This window comes from Schistocerca piceifrons, chromosome 3, assembly GCF_021461385.2.
Source record: "Schistocerca piceifrons isolate TAMUIC-IGC-003096 chromosome 3, iqSchPice1.1, whole genome shotgun sequence".
In the NCBI taxonomy this organism is placed as follows: Eukaryota; Metazoa; Arthropoda; class Insecta; order Orthoptera; family Acrididae; genus Schistocerca; species Schistocerca piceifrons.
The window spans coordinates 288,325,184-288,348,335 of record NC_060140.1 but is presented as its reverse complement, the minus strand read 5'-3'; the positions used below and the strand labels follow the sequence as shown (position 1 = coordinate 288,348,335).

Genomic DNA, 23,152 nt, shown 5'->3' with positions numbered 1-23,152 from the left:
CAATGATGAACGGAGCCGTGAAGCCACGCCATACGATGACACGTTCACCATAGAGAGGAACTTCATGTTCAGTAAATGGAGGTGAAGACCCCCACACTCGGCAATTCTGTGTGTTCACCTCACCCGTCAGAGAAAAACGAGCTTTGTCTGTTGTGAGGTAACGGGCGAGTTGTGGAGCCCTGGAAATATAGTTGTGGCGCCCTGGAAATATTCTAAGTTCGGAGTTGGTATGGCCGCACTGGGGCCTCTCGGCAGCCCGCGGCTCGTCGGCGGCCGTTTGGTCCGGGGAGCGTGTGGCTGGGAATTCCTTGGTGACGCTGTGTCGATGAAAGAGACTTGTATGCCGAGAGTGCCAAAGATAGCGGACTTCGTGAAATAGTTCGTCTAGAAATTAATAGTAGCCTGTTGAATCATGATACCACAAAAAGAAACATGTACACTACCATTATTTGCACGACGATTATGATGGTGTGATCAGATTTTCGACATCTTTATTAAAGTTTAGTATGTGACAGTAAATTACACAAGTAACACCCAGCAACGAATTTTGCAAAATCTAAACGGTTCATCCGATTTTGTCGATCGACACGTCTTTAGAAAGCTATTAGTGTAAACCTAAATTGGCATGAATTACAATCATGCAACTTGAATAGTACATGAGTTATTGGCGGACAAAGTGGCTGATTACTGTAGATTGTGTCAGGCCATAAGTACTTCACAGTTACGTGAAAAAACGGTAGCAGCATGCTTGTAAATACATTTATTCATCTATGTCTTTGTTTATATCCGATATACGCCATTCATGAAGAAATGGGTTAATTGTTCACTGTTTGTTTAGAAAGCACAGAGACGTTAGGTTACTGGCCTACTTTTGCTTGCTATTCCTTTGATTTATGTCTATTTAATTTATTTACGTATTTAATAATGTGTGTTAGAGCATGTTTATGATCCAGCAGTAGGAATATTTATTTAATTTCCAATTATTTAAATGGAAATCCGGTATTTCGAATGTGTTTCATTATGTTTGTGAGTGTGCGTTGGCTTGAAGACATGGCGGGAGCGCTCTAGCCAGTCACAGCGCTCGTGAATGGGGCGACTCGATGGAGGAGATCCGGACAGGACAACAGAACACAGAAGTGCGGGAGGCGATGGCGCGACGGACGTACAGTCGCAGGAAAGATTTGGAGGTGTGGAGCGGTTTGCGCGTGATTGCGGGAGGTAGAAATACTTCGGAGTGCCGGCTTGTGAACGTGTGAGATTTCCGTGGTGTCTGCAGTGAAGACGTAGTATGCGTTTAAAAGTGAATATCTCACGAGCTATGTTGTCGTACATAACTAATTACTTGAAGTATGAATCTATTGTTTCCCTGTTATTCAACTTCTATTTTATTTAACTGCTGGACCATCGACACCAGTAAGTGTTTTGCAGAAATATACCACATTCTCAGAAGTACTTCTACTATCGTACTCATCATTTAAAGTCGTTAAGATAGTACCTGCAGATTTTATTTAATTGCTTCCTTTCATGTATAAATTTCTACGTTACATTCGCAATTGCCAAGTGACAGGATCCTTCGACCATTTGATTCACGTGTGTATTCGTAGTGTATACTGTAGACTCAGCAGTATTGGCTTGTAATGCACCAACTACGTATCCCAGCCCCTAGACAACGAAACCAGCCAAAACTTTTAATATTCCAACTTTGAGTCTGAGGGTACGTAGTTGAGGGCCCTCACATCCTTTCATCATTTTATTTGAAAGCCCGCACTGTCCATAGGATGGTCCAGGGGCAGCCTTCGTCAATATCAATCCTTGTGAGAAAGTGGAGAGTGAAGTCAACACGACATTGTGCGTCCTGTGATGCAAGCTGCTGTTCGGTATGCATCTTGTACGAATGCCATCTAAGAATGGTTGGAAGCATCTTCCGTACAGTAGACCACAGGATGTTCAATGGCATGACAGAGCATGTGCACTGCCTGACGATCGGGAATGGCGGGCAGCGTTTTCTGCCAAAGCAACAGTGATTTCATCAACCAATTGTGGTGTAACTGATCATCGGCCTATTCCCAGAGCGACGCCCAGTTCTCCATTTGATTCGAACTTCATGCTCCACACAGCAGGTGGAGAAAGAAGACCCTTCCGTAATCCTTTCAGCCGTCGATATTCTCGAAGCATACCTGCAGCATTACTGTTGTTTTGACAATAGAGCTTCACCAGTAACGCCCTGCTCCTTTCGACCAAGCTCATGTTGACAAGTCAACAAGTACACTGCGACTGGTCAGATGTACGAGACTATGAATCACGATGATGATCACGGCATCTGGTGGCCATAGTTCGAAGTGGACGATGCCGCTGTGTTGTATGGAAATCATACACCCCATACTCTGGACATTAATGCTAGCAAGTCTGGTACTCGTACGGTAATTGGTTTCCGTACCATAACGTGTTAAACGTGGAAAGTTTAATTATAACCGCTCGGTAATGTGCCTTTATCTGCTTGCAACCTCTGGAACAGGACAAATTAACACGAAAGACTGACTTTTTGAAATCTAGTTTTCGCCCTTTAGCACTGACTATTCGTAATACCCAAACAGCGATTTCAATCAACATGATTTTTGGCAGAGCTTCCAAAAATTAGAGTCAGTAGGAGAACACTGGTGATTTTTTGCAGTATTTAACCACTTATCACTTTTTAAGAAAAGCAGCGAACGGTGGATGGACTAAGATTTCTTATATTTGCCTAGTTAATTTAATATTTCGATTCAATGTATCTTGAAACTTGGACAGTCAAAATTTTTGAATCTTTGTTCGATTTCTATGTTTGTTTCAGGAAATAATAGAAACAAAAATACCGAGAATCAGTTATTTCAGAAACTGGTTATTCTGAGCGATTTTAAAACTCAGGTTAAACTGGCGTGGAAAAAAATCCGATACAACCGGAAATTGGTGGTTTCAGCGATAACCGCCATCCCTAGTCAGATTAGCACACCATCTCCGACTTCAACTTCATTTCGGTGTCAGTATCCACGTTATCAAGGCCAGTTACAACATTCGTGGGCCATTGTCCCTCAGGAGAGTATACAACAGCATCACTGCATGCATTCAGGCTTGAGTGGATGAAGTTTAATTTAGTTTCCTTTTCCCCTTCTCGTTGATTCAGTTTTATGTTAGCCAGTGTGTTCAGCCAGTTTCCAAGATGCCAGTGTTTTAACAATAGTAAACGAAAGTTTTGAAACAACAGTAATGCTACACTTAATAGCGCAATTTAGTGGAACCTTGTAAAAAGTTAAAAAGACGACAATAGTGTAAATGACTAGCGCTGAGCATACAACCTTGCACCCGTGAGCCAACTTGCTGGCGCAAGTGTTTACGTTGACAGAGACTGCCGACAAGCGCAAAGAAGAAGCCGGTCTGACGTAACAACTCAGCTGACTGCTGCCGAGACGAGCAGGTGTCTGCGTGGGCGATAGAGGGAGAGTGACTTGCGCACTTCTGCTTCTGGTCGTCCGCAAAACTTTTTAATGTGTTACACGTGCCATGGCTTTTGTGTCCTGAATATTTTCAATAAAATCTTTTTGTGCTGACTATGCCACGATGAAAAAGTACTCCACCATTTTGACAACTAATGTAGATAGCCTTCGTAAAATCGTAATATCAAAGGTATATACTTCCCTTCGGTTGCTAATGAAAGCAAGAATGAAAAAAAAAATCAAGACGTATTAATAAGATTGAAAAAGCGTTCAACTGTGTAAATGTTGCAAGATGTACGAAACTCTGAGGAAAAAAGTGCTAAGCTATAGCTTAGCGCCCGCTCGTGTAGACTGTATGGCCTGCAGAATTTTTTATTTCTTTGTTTTTATTTAATCGAATTTTTTGTGTTGTTCACAAATTAAGGCTATATAGGCATGGTCTTTTCCAAATGTACGTCAGACCAAAAAGCGATTCTGGTAGCTGTACTCCATAAGTTTTGTTAATCATGCCTTTTGCGTTATTGTGGAGATATTCCTACAGCAACTTTCGTCCCCTAAAAATATTTTGTTGTATGTAACCGAGAACAGAAATACCAAGTTTCATAAATTTAACTTTAAAATTTTTATAATGTAACTAAATATTTTCTTTAAAAATTTCATCTCCTACTGCACTCCTTAATGGGCTGAATTTCCACAAACATCGAAACGCGTATTTTTTAATATTTAACCGAAAAGTGAAATACCAATTGACCTAGACGTAGTCATAAAAGTGCTTTAGTAGTTCTTTAGTATCTATATTTTCAAAAAATCTTTCACCCACTATTTTACTCCCTTAGCGATTGAATTTCCAAAAAACACTGAAACAAGTATTTTCTATTTTTTAACTGAGAAACCAAATAGCTGTTTTCGTAGTTCCAGCTTCAAAATTACCTTAAGAGCGACATACTTTCAAAAAGCCTTTCATCCCCTTTTTCATCCCTTGGGAGTGTAATTTAAACGATGCCTATAGTACACTGGTAAGCCAAAACATTACGACAGCTGCTCACCGCGACCTTGGATACTTCCTGGTGGCGTTACGGGCACGATATGCAGTAGCAAAAGCATGTAAGTAAAGAAGACACGGACGGAGGATCACTCTAGCGAAGATATGGGCTGAAAATGGGGATATGCCTTGAGATAGGCGACTTTGACAAACGGCAGAATATTATTACGCAGAGCTTGTGAACGAGTATCTCGAAAACGGCGAAGGTGGTCGAGTGTCCACATGCTAACTTCGTGTACATCTATGGAATGAGGTTGGACAGTGAAACTACTACTGCTGAAGGCAAGAAATGGTTTATAACACGGGCCTATGCTGCTATTAACTCCAGGCAAAATTCAACATGCAGTAGGCCGGCCGCTGATTGTACAAAAAATGAATATTAATGTTTCTTCACCCAGTGTTGTTCTGTGCTTGCTGCACCGGTTTGCGTCCTACGTTATAAAATTGAATACGGTGCTGAAGTATAATTAAACATTTTCTTGTGAATTTTATTATGTTGTGACAGCAAAATTATTCATACATTTAAGTGCTCGTTGCACTGGTTTGTAGCTTTGTGCTATGATACTGGACACAGTGAGAAATTTTAAACCAATAAGCTTTTTCTGTCATTGCTTTCATTTTTGCGAATATTGTATGAATGAGTGTAACTTCTATTTCAGATCAAATTAAAATTGTTTTCTTGCCAATAAGTGAATAATTGTTGTATTGTTAACTGCCTCAATCGATTCCAACCGGTTATTTTTCCTTCGTGGCAAGCTGCACCACACAACATATTTGACCTTCCAAGAATTAGCAGCTTTCAATGAGTTAATACTAGGTAAATATGTAAACCGCATTTGGATAGAACTTCCTTAATATCCATTTTCAGTAAGCTACGAAAAGAATAAAAAGATCTTAGCTGTAATCCCCACACTTTCAAGTCAAAGCTGAACAGTTTCTTTATGTTTCACTCTTTCTGTTCTATCAGAGAGCTCCTGGAAAAAATAAGCTAATTACTGTGTTTTATTCTTGATTATACTAATATTCACCCACCAGCTTGTCGTTGGCGTAGGATTAGTGTAACTCTTATTTTATCCATTGTTAACTTCTCTGATGGTAATTTCTTGTATTGACTCATTACATGACCATGAAGGTTTGCTCCCGAATTTCGTGCTACGGAACTAGACATGTAAAATAAAAAAAAAAATAAAAAAGAAATTAAAAAAAGAAGTTCGCAGTAAGAACAAGCATCTGCTATGTTTTTCCACTGCTGCCAACCTACTTTTGCAAGACATTCACAGAAATAAAAGTGTTGCAGGTGTCAACGACCTACCTCACTGTCAACTCAGTCTGAATTGGGTTTTGGCGTCTCTCACAAATCTACTGTATTTAGAGGCATTCCTCTCCCCATCAGTTTCAGGGGTACGACATCACTGAAATGAAGTAGGAATGTGTACTTCATAGTAGAATTAAGCTTCCTGATGGTTAGCGCTATTTTAATTTGTTTTTGTTTCTACTCAAGAGCTTTTCTTTTTATATTAAGTTAGTCGCAATGTAGTTTTTACGACATTTAAAACAACATCGAATTGATGAGTAAAGTGTCTCATCTTACACGACATTTTGTGCAGTTTCAAAATTAATCTTAGTCTTTGCGAGTCCATAATATTTGTGAAGTTATGGAAAATTTATTATTTTATTTATGTGTTGTTAATATTAATTCCGCTGACGCGTTTACGTTACAGTATTCTGGGTCGATCATGATCTTTTGTCCTCTAACATTCGTTGAGTTTACGTTACTTTTGAAACCAGGCGTGTAATTGAATTTCGGTGTTGCACCACAACTTCCTTCGTTAATGCTTGATACACTTTTGGTATTAACCAAATGATTAGGTCCTCCATGACGCCTATTATCCAATTATGATCTTTATTTATTATAAATGCTCAGTTCATGACAACAAAATATGGAGTGATGAATTTAACTTTTCTCAACATTGAAAATATGGATTTCTTACAGGACTCCTAAAACACAAGTTCAGAAAGATTGTGTGGTATCTATAGAATCAGCAAGCAATAAGCAATGTTGTGCTGTTGTTGTAAACAGATGTTATGTGCAAAAAAGTCAAATTTACGAGATAAAAATTTGGTTCGAGTCAAATAGTCTGTTGGAAGGTGTCGCGATTGGCTTTGTTTTAATAAACGATATTGGATATTGATTAAGTACGCTAGTATCTCTTACCTTTTTCTTTTCATCTTCTGTGAACGATATATATACATCGGTGACGGTGACAGGATTTTGTGCAGCCTTTATCGAAGACCGGTTCTCTAAACATATCCAACAGGGTTTCATGAGAACGACGTTACTTTTCTTCCAAGGATTCTCTTTTAAAATTCCTAAACATTCTGCAACCCTTTTGTATGTTTAATGCTGACCGAGAACGACCATAGAAGTGCGCCTCTGAATGATTCCGATTGCCGCTATCATGCCTCGTAGATATCGACGTCAAATTATGTTAAAAGTAGGCCCTTTGCAGCTAGCTCAGTTAAGACCAACCTATGCAGCAGATAGAAATATTGCAGATTGTGCGATCTTGATCTACATTTCGACTGCGTTCTTTGAGCAGTGCATATTGCCATTAGAACATCTAACAAGAGAATCAGTAACACTGCATCGCATGGAACATGAGTGAGGTCTGCCCTGTAGCATGATGTTGTATTCGGTTCAAACCCTTGGCGCTGGTCGATAACAGTTAGGTTAATGCTACATATTTTAATGTAAGAATTATTCGACATCTGTTATCAAGCATAACTTTTCCTTAATACATCCGAGTTGCTGGATACTAATTCCTTCAGATCCTTGTTTGAGTTACTCTAAAATCCAAATTAAGAAGAAAAAAAGAGGAAAAAGAAACACACACAACAAAATGAGAATGGAAATTCTAGCAGGTCAGTTATGTACAGTTCAGAAAAAAGAAAACAAGATTACGATTTGCCTTGGTACTTACCGTTTTCCCGCGTTAAGTTATCGCTGGAACAAACGATCCGAACTTCTTGTAGCTGCAATCCTGGAGCAGAAGAGAATAAACATAGTGAGAATAACGAGATTAAGTAATAGACAAGCAACACGAACGTAACTCTGCTATTTGGACATTTTTGTTCCTAAATCAGAATAAAAGTTGTAAATAATTAGCTTCCACAGCAGACAAGATGGTGAAGCCACATACTTTTGTCCATAGTGTTTATGTCATAAACCTTCGTCGTTATCGAGGTCATGGAGAAAGGGGAAATTTCAGTTCAACTAGTATTGAAGTAATACTCGGAATGGTTCTTAATGAAGCAGCTGTCCTGCACTTCATTTGAAGTACCTGAAGGAACCTATGGAAAATTTGAGAGCTGTCGGACGCATGAATGAACCCATCTCCCGAATAAGCGTCCGCATCTTGACTACCGCGAATCTAAATTAATGTGCATCAGGTACCGTTTTCGTTACCTCGACGAGTAGAGTACATGCAAAATGGTTCATTATATTTAACGAGCAATGTGGCGCAGTGGTTAGCCCACTGGACTAGCATTCGGGAGGACGACGGGTTAAATCCTCTTCCAGCCATCCAGATTTGGGTTTTCCGCGATACTCCTAAATCGATTCAGTCAATGACGGGATGGTGGCTGTGAAACAGCACGGCCGATTTCCTTCCCAATCGCTGAAACAATCCGAGTTTGTTCTCAGTCTCTAATTATCTCGATGTCGACGGGACGTTAAACCCAAATCTTCCCCTCTTCCTTCATTATTACGGAAGTGAAATAAAAATTTTGTTCCCATCGGCAATTCTCAGAAGCTGCCAATCGTAAATAGGGAACTGTTGCACATGTTCTCCGAAATACAGCGCCAGATAAGAAGTTTCAACTGTGGTACAGTAGAGTAGCGACAAAAACATTTACTTTGAAGGTCAACCCGTATGTAAAATCAGTAATTGGGTCAAAATCATCTCTTCATTCTCTCGGCGACCACACCAGCACCGAAACGGAAGATAACAGAGAGAAGGGCGAAATACTGAATTCGGTCTTCGGAAACTGTTTCATCCCGGAAGAATGTAAAACTGTCTCTCCTTTAAATCGTCGTATGGACGTCGAAATGGAAGATACTGAGATAACCGATCGCGGAACTGAAAAGCAGCTACAATCGCTTAGTTGAAAGGCATCAGGGCCAGATGAGATACCTATAAGATTCTATAAAGATTATGCAAAAGAACTCGTTCCCCTTTTAGCAGTAATTTATAGTAGATCGCTTGAGCAACGAAAGGTACCTAACGACTGGAAAAAAAGGCAGGTCATTCCCGGTTTTAAGAGAAGCCGTAAGACCGATTCACACAGTTATAGACCTATATCGTTGACGTCAATCTGTTGTAGAATCACAAAACTGTTTTATGCTCAAGAATTATGACGGTTTTGGAAAATGAACATATCCTCTATAAAAATCAACATGGATTTCGCAAACAGAGATCCTGCGAAACGCAGCTCGCCCTGTTCCTCCATGAGATCCACAGCACAGTGGACAACGGCGCTCAGGTTGATGCAGTGTTCCTTGATTTCAGTAAGGGATTTGATACCGTCCCGCACTGCCGTTTAATGAAAAAAATACAAGCTTACGGAGTATCGGAGCAGACTTTCGATTGGGTTGCTTTCTTGCAGACAGAACTCAACACGTAGCTCTTAACGGAACAAAATCGACAGATGTAAAGGTAATATCCGGAGTACGACAGGGAAGTGTGGTAGAACCGTTGCTGTTTACAATATATATAAATTATCTAGTAAAAGGGTCGGATGATCTTTAAGGCTATTCGCTGATGATGCAGTTGTCTATAACAAAGTAGCAGCGCCAGAGGATAGTAAGAATTTGGAGAACGACCTGCTGGGAATTGATGAATGGTGCAGACTCTGGCAGTTGACCCTGAACGTAAATAAATGTAACATATTGCGCATACATAGGAAAATAAATCCACTACTATACAGCTACATTATTGATGACAAACAGCTGGAGACAGCGTCTCCCGTAAAATATCTAGACGTAACTATCCAGAGCCACCGTAAGTGGAATGACCACATAAAACAGGTAGTGGGTTGGTGCAAATGGCCCTAAGCACTATGGGACTTAACATCTGAGGTCATCAGTCCCCTAGACTTAGAACTACTTACACCTTACTAACCTAAGGACATCACACACATCCATGCCCGAGGCAGGATTCGAACCTGCGACCGTAGCTGCAGCGCGGTTCCACACTGAAGCGTCTAGAACCGCTCGGCCAAAGCGGCCGGCCAGATAGTGTGAAAGGCAGATACCAGACTCAGATTCATCGTAAGAGTCTTAAGGAAATGTATCTCATCCACCAAAGAAGTGGCTTATAAGGCGCTTGTTCACCCGATTCTTGAGTATTATTCATCTATCTGGAATCCCTATCAGGTAGGACTGATAGAGAAGATCCAACGAAGAGCGGTGCGTTTCGTCACGGGATCGTTTAGCAGGCGAAAGAGTGTTACGGATATGTTAAACAAACTCCACTGGCAGACGTTACAAGAGAGGCGTTGTGCATCACGGAGAGATTTAGTATTGAAATTTCGGGACAGCACTTTTCAGGAGGAGTCAGACAACATATTAATTCCCCTCAAGTACGTCTTGCGTATTGACCACGAGAAGAAAATTCGAGAAATTAGAGCCAATACGGAGGCTTACCGACAGTCATTGTTCCCAGGCACTATTCGCGGGTGGAACAAGATTAGAGGGATCAGATAGTGGTACGGAAAGTACCCTCCACCACACACCATTAGGTGGCTTGCTGAATATGATGTAGATGTAGATGAATGCTGCCTTATTTATTACATCTATAAATCAGATATGATATTCTTCGTAGACCACAAGAAAAGAGCCGTAAACTCACCAAGTTCGCATGTTGCACTCTAGGTATGTTCAATGAGTGTCCCTCTGGCCCTGTGTTCAAGATGTAGTCAGTTTCGTTCCATACGTTATGTCCTATAAATGGCCATCACAGCAGGGTCCGGAGACCGACCTGGGGAGGTGTCTAATGAAACACAGCCACATCACCTTCACCACCACACCAAATGCAGCGCTAAGGAAAGTTCGTTGTTTAGATAGCGAAGAACAACGATGCTCCAGTTAGAGGGTGCCCCGTCTTTTTGGGAAACGAATTCTCGGCACTACCAATTAGTTGTGGAAACAACCACAACTGCAACGTATCAGGGTAAGAGATAGTCATTACAGTCTCCTCACAGAAGAAAAACGGCCAATACAGATTCGTCTGTGAGATTGAACAGAAAACATTAACCTCGGGGAATCTCGTTCATGAGCCACAATTTCATGAGGTTTTTCAGTGCTATGGCGACAAAGCATTCCAGACAAACGGAAGGGGGCCTCGTCGCTGAAAGCTTTGAGCTGAAACGTTCATCCTCAAGTGCTTCCTGCGTTTTGATGCAAAACTAAAGGCACCGGGCAATAGCTTCCAGATTTGAGTGTTGCAGAATTGTAGACGGTACGGTGTGAAATATAAACCCCGTCGCAAAATCTTCCACACAGTTTGCTGCGCTATTCAAAGGTCGTAGCTTGTGTGGGCCGTTGTTTTTTTTTTTTTGGAATGCTAACGAAATTTTTCCTCATCCTGTGCACGGTTACATCTGGCACACTTGTTCGACGGGTACTTTTCTGTTTACAGAGACAGCCAGTGTTCCTAAATTGTCGATAGCAAGGCACAATGCCCTGTTTACATAGCGGTTCTGTTCCATAACTCCTCCTGTAACAGATAAATATCTCGCATATTCCAATATAGAAAAAAATTTTTTTTTTGCTTTGCCGCCATTTTGCCAAGGTACCACACTCTTAACACCAGCGGGTGGGCACAATGCACACTCAACTAGTTATTCATGCATCACATACTGCTTTGGTAAACACAGTACTTTGAAAACAAATGTAACTTTTGTAGTAGTTCTACCAAACAATGTAAAACTCACGATGGAATAATGACAATTTTATGAAAAGGATAGTTGCTACTGACCATATAGAGGAGATGCTGAGTCGCAGATAGACGCATTTAAAAAGACTATCACAAAGTCTCGGCCTTCATCAGAATAGACGACAATCTCTCTCTCTCTCTGTCTCTCTCTCTCTCTCTCTCTCTCACACACACACACACACACACACACACACACACACACACACACACACACACACCCCCCACACGCAACTCACACGCACATGACCAGTCTCACAGTCTCTCGCTGCCAAGACCAGACTGTGGCCTTGGTAGCCGGAGACTGCGGTCACGTGCGTGCGAGTTGCGTTGGCGTGAACGTGTGTGTTTATGTTGTCTATTCTGATGAACACCTGTTTGGCCGATAGCTATGTTTGACAGTCTTTTTGTTGTGTATCTGCGGTTTAGTATCTCCTCTATACGGTGAGTAGGAACGATCCTTTTCATAAAATTTTTTTTGTAGCTCTGTATTTTATCCCTGCTTCCTTTCGAGTATTAACGAGACTATTGCTGTCAACATTATCAAACGCTTTCTCTAAATCTAAAAGTACTATTAACGTGAATACGTCGTAGGGGTAGTGTTGCCTTGCGTATTCATAGATTTCTTCGGAATCCAAATTGTTCATCTCCAAATCGACTTCTACTAAAAAATTTAGAAATTTGAGGTAAGGACTGTGGGACCAAACTGCTGAGGTCATCGGTCCCCAGGCTTACACACTAATTAAACTAACTTACGCTAAGGACAACACACACACCCATGCCCGAGGGAGGACTCTAACCTCCAACGGGGAGAGCGGCACGAACCGTGGCAGCCGGCCGGTGTGGCCGAGCGGTTCTAGGCCCTACAATCTGGAGCCGCGCGACCGCTACGGACGCAGGTTCTAATCCTGCCTCGGGCATGGGTGGGTGTGATATCCTTAGGTTAGTTAGGTTTAAGTAGTTGTAAGTTCTAGGGGACTGATGACCTCAGAAGTTAAGTCCCATAGTGCTCAGATCCATTGGAACCATTTTGAACGAACCGTGACAACACGCCCTAGACCGCACGGCTACCCCACGCGGCTCGACTTCTACCAGTCCCTACAATTATCTGCAAATAATTTCCATTAATATTTTTAAACCGTCTCTCAGCGTCTGCTTCCTTTGAAATTGGTTTATTGCGTTATTCTTGGCGTCTGAGTGTATTTCGTCTGTCGCAGACGCCTTCGATACCAAATGAAAATGTTTCGTGAATGTTGACGATGTAATGCCAGATTAAAGGAGTGAATTCTTAAGGGGCAGGAACTGTAAGCTTTACACAACCCTGTGTTCGTCTTGATGAGGTCTAAAGCTGCTGTTGTTGTTGTGGTCTTCAGTCCTGAGACTGGTTTGATGCAGCTCTCCACGCTACTCTATCCTGTGCAAGCTTTTTCATCTCCCAGTACCTACTGCAACCTACATCCTTCTGAATCTGCTTAGTGTATTCATCTCTTGGTCTCCCTCTACGATTTTTACCCTCCACGCTGCCCTCCAATACTAAATTGGTGATCCCTTGATGCCTCAGAACATGTCCTACCAACCGATCCCTTCTTCTAGTCAAGTTGTGCCACAAACTTCTCTTCTCTCCAATCCTATTCAATACTTCCTCATTAGTTATGTGATCTACCCATCTAATCTTCAGCATTCTTCTGTAGCACCACATTTCGAAAGCTTCTATTCTCTTCTTGTCCAAACTATTTATCGTCCATGTTTCACTTCCATACATGGCTACACTCCATACGAATACTTTCAGAAATGATTTCCTGACACTTAAATCAATACTGGATGTTAACAAATTTCTCTTCTTCAGAAACGCTTTCCTTGCCATTGCCAGCCTACATTTTATATCCTCTCTACTTCGACCATCATCAGTTATTTTGCTCCCCAAATAGCAAAACTCCTTTACTACTTTAAGTGCCTCATTTCCTAATCTAATTCCCTCAGCATCACCCGACTTAATTAGACTACATTCCATTATCCTTGTTTCGCTTTTGTTGATGTTCATCTTATATCCTCCTTTCAAGACACTGTCCATTCCATTCAACTGCTCTTCCAAGTCCTTTGCTGTCTCTGACAGAATTACAATGTCATCGGCGAACCTCAAAGTTTTTATTTCTTTTCCATGAATTTTAATGCCTACTCCGAATTTTTCTTTTGTTTCCTTTACTGCTTGCTCAATATACAGATTGAACAACATCGGGGAGAGGCTACAACCCTGTCTCACTCCTTTCCCAACCACTGCTTCACTTTCATGCCCCTCGACTCTTATAACTGCCATCTGGTTTCTGTACAAATTGTAAATAGCCTTTCGCTCCCTGTATTTTACCCCTGCCACCTTTAGAATTTGAAAGAGAGTATTCCAGTCAACATTGTCAAAAGCTTTCTCTAAGTCTACAAATGCTAGAAACGTAGGTTTGCCTTTCCTTAATCTTTCTTCTAAGATAAGTCGTAAGGTCAGTATTGCCTCACGTGTTCCAGTGTTTCTACGGAATCCAAACTGATCTTCCCCGAGGTTGGCTTCTACTAGTTTTTCCATTCGTCTGTAAAGAATTCGTGTTAGTATTTTGCAGCTGTGACTTATTAAGCTGATAGTTCGGTAATTTTCACATCTGTCAACACCTGCTTTCTTTGGGATTGGAATTATTATATTCTTCTTGAAGTCTGAGGGTATTTCGCCTGTTTCATACATCTTGCTCACCAGATGGTAGAGTTTTGTCAGGACTGGCTCTCCCACGGCCGTCAGTAGTTCCAATGGAATATTGTCTACTCCGGGGGCCTTGTTTCGACTCAGGTCTTTCAGTGCTCTGTCAAACTCTTCACGCAGTTCTAAAGCTGCTACAAAGTAAAATTGTCCCTGTGCAGGACAAGAAGGCATTAGAATAGAACCGAGTGAAACTTTGAAGACTATAGTGTTATTCGACATAGACATCGGACTGAATATGCACTGCCGGCAGCAGTGGCCGAGCGGTTCTGGGCGCTTCACTCCGGAACCGTGCTGCTGCTACCGTCGCAGGTTCGAATCCTGCCTCGGGCATGGAACTGTGTGATGTCCATAGGTTAATTAGGTTTAAGTTGTTCTAAGTCCAGGGGACTGATGACCTCAGATGTTAAGTCCCATAGTGCATAGAGCCATTTTAACTATTTGAATGTGCACTTGCAATTACTGCAACAACATGAATGGAAACTCGCTTGAACAGAATTCCGTGGGATCGGGGATGTGCGAGCGCGCTTCGACAAGTTATGCAGCCAGTCTTGGTAGTGGCTCTGTTTTGCAACGCTGGTACAACTTGCGTGCGTGTTGTGTTACGAAACGCCGTACAGCGCAAGGCGAGTCCGCTTGCCAGATAGACAGGCACGTTGCCGGCGAAGGACTGGACAGTCACGAGCGAACTGGGATCCCTATCAGTGGTTTCATCTCTCCAGCAATTATCAGACAATTACAGAGTATTTTCGCACGAGAGGTCTGAGGTGTTCGTACCGGCGTTAACGAACATAAAATGTCTCGTTATTTATCAACTGCAATTATAAAAGAGCACTTCACGTTCAGGCCCAGGGAACTGCGTGCGACTGATCCATTGCTGGCACATGCGTTGCCTTTGGAGTGATAATACGTTGATAATACGTTGATGCGAGGTAAGTTTAGGCGCCTAATTCCGTCCTTCCTCCTAATTTCGTCCCCATAGGAGTTTCCGGTTTCCACAGTTGGTAACAAATATTTAACTGCGTGTACGTGCGTGACGTTATTCCACTGTCCTGTTGAGACAGTCGGTTGTGTCTAACACGTTTAGCTTCCGTGAACGAGGGAATTAATTTCTTAACGTTGACATGAGTTCGCGCAGCAGTCTAAATAACAGCCTGCTATTCCTAGTGTTAGCATTTGATTGCGTTCAAATAATGCGCTTTATTTCGGTCGTAGTGTGGCGCATGAACGAGAGTCGCCGAAGTTAATGTTTTCTCTGTGTCATAAACTAAGCTGCATGGGCTCTTTTTCTTCTCTAAGAATATTGTGACCGGAACCTCTTACCTTGAGAAGTTGCAGTGGTTATTTCCACAACTATAGCGGTCATTATAATAAATTGGTAGGGTTTCTAATTTTATTCCTCTGGGTGGAATGTTATTAAAATGCTATTTTATCTGCTATTTATAACGATTACTTTCCTATTTCTCAGATAGGTTAAGCGAAACGGAGATAAATGGATTATCTCCACAAAGTGCTTGGTTTAGTAGCATATTTTTAGTTATGTTCGGCGATGCCGATTGTAGTTTTCTTTTACGAGGGGTGTTCAATAAGTAATGCAACACTTTTTTTTTAAACAGGTTGGTTTATCAAATGGTTCAAATGGCTCTGAGCACTATGGGACTTGACATCTGAGGTCATCAGTCTCCTATAATTACGTAAACGTAACTAACCAAAGGACATCACACACATCCATGCCCGAGGCAGGATTCGAACCTGCGACCGTAGCAGTCGCGCGGTTCCGGACTGAAGCGCCTAGAACCGCTCTACCACCGCGGCCGGCTTGGTGTTATTCAGGATTGCAGTACACCACATTATTACCCACTCTTTTGGCCACATAACTCGACTGTTGACGTGATTTCCATTCAGTGGAACATCCTTATGCCACCTTACCGGCAGGGTCTGCAGCATGGTATCCATGGTACCACTCTACTGGTCGACGTCGGAGTCTGCCCGAATGACGTCCTCATAATTCACGTACTACTCCCTGCGAAGTGCATCAAAAATGTTCAAATGTGTGTGAAAATCTTATGGGACGTAACTGCTATGGTCATCAGGCCCTAAGCTTACAAACTACTTAACCTAAATTATCCTAAGGACAAACACAGACACCCATGCCCGAGGGAGGACTCGAACCTCCGCCGGGACCAGCCGCGCAGTGAAGTGCATCATTCATTGGGCCAAACAGATGGAAGTCGGAAGGCGCGAGATCCGGGCTGTAGGGTGGACGAGGCACCTAGCGGGCACATACATATGAGTAGTGCAGCTGGTGGACGTGTGTGTCAGCACTACCGACAGAAGCGTCCAGTTGTGCAGCGAAGTGTTTTTTGTGATCCATCGATCATCTCGAGTGAGAGTGTCATCACGTGTGAGGCCGGCTGGCACGCGGGAGATCGGACATCTTTGCGCGGCCGCGTTGCGCTGATGTCTCGCCCAACCGCCTCACCGTCCTTTCTCTCTAAGCCCATCTTTTCAGATATGGTTGCGGGACTCGACTGTTCGATACAGGATGTCAAATCACACTCAGACTCAGTTTTTACAGTTTCTAACTCACAATTCAACAAGAACCGATATTTTGATCAGACAGAATGGGCATATTATAAGCGAGACGGAACAGTTCAAGTTCCTAGGCGTTCGGATAGATAGTAAGCTGTTGTGGAAAGCCCACGTCCAGGATCTTGTTCAGAAACTAAATGCTGCTTTGTTTACCATTAGAACAGTATCTGAAATAAGTGACAGTTCAACACGAAAAGTAGTCTACTTCGCATATTTTCATACACTTAATTCGTATGGTATTATTTTTTGGGGTAATTCTTCTGATTCAAAAAGGGGATTTTTGGCTCAAAAACGGGCTGTTCGAGCCATATGTGGTGTAAGTTCGAGAACCTCTTGTCGATCCCTATTCAATAGTCTGGTAATTCTGACATCGCCCTCACAGTATATATTTTCTTTAATGTCGTTTGCTGTTAGCAATATTAGCCTATTCCCAAGAGTTAGCAGCTTTCGCTCAGTTAATACTAGGCAGAAATCAAATCTGCATGTGGAATGCGCTTCCTTGACTCTTGTGCAGAAAGGAGTGCAGTATTCTGGTGCATCCATTTTCAATTAGCTACCACAAGAACTCAAAAATCTTAGCAGTAGCCCAAACTCTTTTAAGTCCAAACTGAAGAGTTTCCTCATCGCTCACTCCTTCTATTCTGTCGAGGATCTCCTGGAAGAGCTAAAATATTAAGCAAATTCCAGTGTTACATTGTTGATTTTCTTTATTTAAACTTAAGACTTATCGCCTGAATATGTTTTTTTATATTTCATTTTATCTGCTTCTACTATCGTATTTGCTATTTATAACGATTACTTTCTTATTTCTCAGATAGGTTAAGCGAAACGGAGATAAATGGATTATCTCCACAAAGTGCTTGGTTTAGTAGCATATTTTTAGTTATGTTTGGCGATGCCGATTGTAGCTTTCTTTTACGAGGGGTGTTCAATAAGTAATGCAACACTTTTGTGTTGACTCGTACCATGACCATGGAGACTTCTCCTTAATTTGGCCCCACGGAACAATAAATAAATGAATAAATAAAATAAATAAACATCTTTCACCCGTTTCGTTTCCAAACTTATTGTATTTGGCTACCAATTTCGGCGATTTACTACGCCATCTTCAGGCCCCTGACCGACATGTAGGAAGATTCAAAACAGGGGCCATAATTCGAATACTAGTGTCTGTAGATTTCTGATCGCTTTAGCAAGCAGGAATCTACAGATATCAGCATTCGAATGCTGGCCACTGTTTTAAGCAGTTGGTCAGGGGTCTGAAGACGGCTTAGTAAATCGACGAAAAGCCGAGCGGTCTAAGGCGCTGCAGTCATGGACTGTGCGGCTGGTCCCGGTGGAGGTTCGAGTCCTCCCTCGGGCATCGGTGTGTGTTTGTCCTTACCATAATTTAGGTTCAATAGTGTGTAAGCTTAGGGACTGATGACATTAGCAGTTAATTCCCATAAGATTTCACACACATTTGAACAAATCGACGAAACTGGTAACCAAATGAAATATGTTTGGAAACTGGACGACTGGTAGGTGTTTTGTTTGACACCCTCACCGTTTTTTGTTTCACTGCCAAGTTTCCGTAGACATTCAGCGACCGCCTATGAGTATTTGCGATGGTGTGCCTTCCCACCAAAAGAAAATCAATGAAGCTTTCTGCTTGGAACGCACATCCGTTCCAGACGCCATTTTGAAGCGTACGTTTAGCGCCGCCACCTATCGGACCCTCAAGAAACTGTAGGGACTGTAGCGGGGGAGTATTCCATGATGTCACACTACGAACTTCGCATTCTTTCAACGGAAATTGTCGGAGAAAATATTTTGATTTTATCCATACTGGATGAGAGATCGTGGCTGAGAATGTCAATGTTAAAAAAGATATCGGCTGAACCACTTGTTTGTAGTGTAAAACACTAAGATTGACGCGTTTCGGAAGTCAAGCTTCCATCATCAGAATAATAAACAGTAAAAGAACCTGTTAAAACTCGCTAAAATGGAACATGCACAATAAAACTGATAATAAAATTAAATGGCTCTGAACACTATGGGACTTAACATCTGTGGTCATCAGTCCCCTAGAACTTCGAACTACTTAAACCTAACTAACCTAAGGACAGCACACACATCCATGCCCGAGGCAGCATTCGAACCTGCGACCGTCACGCATAATAAAATTAAAACATCGTGGCTACTTTCCTTGTTGCAGCCGTGTCTTCCAAGGTGCATCTCCACATAGTCGTCAAAATATAAAAAACTCTAAAATGGTGTCGCCTATGGAGTTCAACATCTAACCACATGGGTCTCTCCTCTATCGTCGTAAACCGCCCGTGCGTCTTCGTTGATATCACACACCACGCAGCCAAAGACGACACTGAAACGCGAGTGAGCTCACGCGCAAGTAAAAAAGGAAGTCCCAGAGATGTCTATACAAAAAGATAACGTATACATGTTCCAAAGGCCTCATGAAATGATGGTATCCTGCCAATTGCTAAAAATGTAGTTACAAAAAGAAACCAGTGAAATGTTTGAAAAAGTTATTTGTATCACCAGCTAGCTGTTCATTCAGTGTGTTCTAATTAACCACGCTATATATCGTAATTTCCAGCTGTTCTAGTAGATCCAGCGTTTTGCCTTTGTTCTGTGTATGTAAAATAACGAGATCCTGATCTATTCCCAACATGGGGTGTCCCGTTTCCGAAATATGTTTATTGTGCCTGGTGCATGTTCCATTTTAGCTAGTTCTAACAGGTACTTTTACTTTTTGTTATTCTGATGATGGAAGCTTGACTTCCGAAACGCGACAATCTTAGTGTTTTACACTATAAACAAGTGGTTGAGCCGATATATTTTTTAACACGGAGAAAATATGTTTTATATTTCTTAGTGAACGCCATTCGCATGTTTCTTGACGATGCCAGTCTGGCTTATTACATTAGGTGGATCAAAACAAAATGTCCAGACACTCTGTGACCAAAATGGTACTGAAACAGAGGATGACAGAGTAAAGGCCGAAATACTAAATGTCTTTTTCTAAAGCAGTTTTACAGAGGAAGACTGCACTGTAGTTCCTTCTCTAGATTGTCGTACAGATAACGTCCAAAGAATTGGAAAAGGGCACAGGCCATCCCCGTTTTCAAGAAGGGACGTCGAACAGATGTGCAGAACTATAGACCTATACCTCTAAAGTCGATCAGTTGCAGAATTTTGGAACACGTATTATGTTCGAGTATAATGACTTTTCTGGAGACTAGAAATCTACTCTGTAGGAATCAGCATGGGTTTCGAAAAAGACGGTCGTGTGAAACCCAGCTCGCGCTATTCGTCCACGAGACTCAGAGGGCCATAGACACGGGTTCCCAGGTAGATGCCGTGTTTCTTGACTTCCGCAAGGCGTTCGATACACTTCCCCACAGTCGTTTAATGAACAAAGTAAGAGCATACGGACTATCAGACCAATTGTGTGATTGGATTGAGGAGTTCCTAGATAACAGAACGCAGCATGTCATTCTCAATGGAGAGAAGTCTTCCGAAGCAAGAGTGATTTCAGGTGTGCCACAGGGGAGTGTCGTAGGACCGTTGCTATTCACAATATACACAAATGACCTTGTGGATAACATCGGAAGTTCACTGAGGCTTCTTGCGGATGATGCTGTGGTATATCGAGAGGTCGTAACATTGGAAAATTGTACTGAAATGCAGGAGGATCTGCAGCGAATTGACGCATGGTGCAGGAAATGGCAATTGAATCTCAATGTAGACAAGTTAAATGTGCTGCGAATACATAGACAGAAAGATACCATATCATTTAGCTACAAAATAGCAGGCCAGCAACTGGAAGCAGTTAATTCCATAAATTATCTGGGAGTACGCATTAGGAGTGATTTAAAATGGAATGGTCATATAAAGTTGATCGTTGGTAAAGCAGATGCCAGACTGAGATTCATTGGAAGAATCCTAAGGAAATGCAAACCGAAAACAAAGGAAGTAGGTTACAGTACGCTTGTTCGCCCACTGCTTGAATACTGCTCAGCAGTGTGGGATCCGTACCAGGTAGGGTTGATAGAAGAGATAGAGAAGATCCAACGGAGAGCAGCGCGCTTCGTTACAGGATCATTTAGTAATCGCGGAAGCGTTACGGAGATGATAGATAAACTCCAGTGGAAGACTCTGCAGGAGAGACGCTCAGTAGCTCGGTACGGACTTTTGTTAAAGTTTCGGGAAAATACCTTCACCGAAGAGTCAAGCAGTATATTGCTCCCTCCTACGTATATCTCGCGAAGAGACCACGAGGATAAAATCAGAGAGGTTAGAGCCCACACATAAGCATACCGACAATCCTTCTTTCCACGAACAATACGAGACTGGAATAGAAGGGAGAACCGATAGAGAACTGAAGGTACCCTCCGCCAGTCAGGTGGCTTGCGGAGTATGGATGTAGATGCAGATTTAGAAGTAGGATACGTATATGTGAAATTGGTTACTACGGAAATCGTTAGTCTGATGACAGTATTTGTGGTCGCAGACTGGAAAAAAAGACACAAATACAGGCCCACCACCCTTCGTAGTGTTGCTAATTTCAGCAGCTGGCAATTCAGGGAATAACAGGTAGCCAGAGAGCGGCTTTGATCCCAGAAGATAGGTTTTTACACCAGACTACGAAAGCCTCAGCGCCGCGCGGAGGTATGCACAACAGCGCGCGGGCCCCGCTCAGCACGCAGGGCAGGTAGGCGGGGCGGCCGGCTGGCTGGCTCATCGCTAGCGGGCCAGCGCGGCGCGAGGCGTCCTGAATACGGCGGGACGGCGGGCAGCGACGGCTCGCCCGCGACCGCCGACCTCGTTGGCTGGCGGCGCCACTTGCCCGGCTGCGCGGCTGCAAACACTGTCTTGTTGTAACTCTAAAGTCCACAAAAACTCGTGTGAAGGCAACGAAACAGAAATCTGTTTTGGTTAGCAGCCATGTTCCACCAGTTGAGATGGTGCACCGTCCGTGCAAGAAGTCCCGAGCTTTATTTCATTCATGGCGCATAACTTTCGTCAGTACGAATGGTCACAGACTTGTCTGACCGACGAGAGAGCGTCGCGAAGATACTGAACTAACTGTACTGCCAGAAGCTTTTGATGCAAACTATCCCGCGAAAACCTGGTTACAAAGTTTCAGAACCAGCTGTAAGTGTTTAATCTAGGAATGTAGGAATATTATAGTCCCCTACATATCACTCCCTTATAGATCGTGAAGACAAGATTAGGCTAATTACAGCGTACATGCCGGCCGCTGTGGCCGAGCGCTTCTAGGCGCTTCAGTCCGGAACCGCGCTGCTGCTACTGTCGCAGGTTGGAATCCCATCTCGGGCATGTATGTGTGTGTTGTCCTTAGGTTAGTTAGGTTGAAGTAGTTCTAAGTGTAGGGGACTGATGATCTCAGATGTTAAGTTCCATAGTGCTCAGAGCCATTTGTAACACTTGGATTTTGCAGAGCGTAAACAGAGACATATAAACAATCATTCTTCCCACGATGCATGCCTGAATGGAGCAGGAAAAGGCCCTAACAACTGTCGTGCCTTCTGACATGCAGGTCATAATAGTTTGCAGAGACTAGAGACAGACTTGATGCATGAAGTGAATAGTCTAATGAGCACTAACTATGAACCGAGACTAACACGAAGGTAGACAAAAAGTAATGGAGAGTAGTAGAAATGACATCAGCTGTAAAATTACCATCAAAACTGAGGACGACGAAATAAAAGTAGTTAAGGAATTCTGCTACCTTTGAACGAAACTAGCACATGGTAGACGAAGCAAGGAGTACATAAAAAGCAAACCAGCACTGTGAAAGAGGGCATTACTGAACAAAAAAGGTATACTGGTCCCACTCGTTGGCTTTAATTTGAGGAAGAAAATTCTGAGAACGTACATTTGGTGCACATTCATACAGAAGTGAATCATGTACTATGAAAAAACTGCTGAAGGGGATAACCAAAGTGTTCAAGATATTGTGCTATAAAGGAATGTTGAAAATTAGGTGGACTGATAGGGTAAGAAACGAAAGATTCTCAACAGAATCGTCAAGGCGAGAAACCGTGGAAAATATTGAAAAGAAAGAACTTCAGGATGAAAGTACAGTGTTAAGACATCGAGGAAGAACTACCACGGACCTCAGGAAATTGTAGCGGAAGATAAAGAATGAAATATATACGACAAGTATTTGCGAGGACGTGCAGAAAAGCTTGTGGTGGGCCACATCAGATCACTCAGAAGACTGAGACGCATTTGGTTACTTTTCACTCGCACACACTCCCCTCCCATAAAAGGCCTCAGTATTGTTCAAATG

The 23,152-nt window shown here is 42.4% G+C and overlaps 1 protein-coding gene across 2 annotated transcripts in view; it reads right to left on the bottom strand.

Moving 5' to 3' along the window:
• The window catches only part of LOC124789582 (ABC transporter G family member 23-like), a 515,640-nt gene that overhangs the window by 366,234 nt on the left and 126,254 nt on the right, over positions 1 to 23,152 (bottom strand). For both annotated transcript variants that reach the window (XM_047256987.1, XM_047256988.1), the window contains exon 2: positions 7,494 to 7,553. The gene's annotated coding sequence lies outside the window, so the exon portion shown is untranslated. The remainder of the gene's footprint in view (positions 1 to 7,493; positions 7,554 to 23,152) is intronic.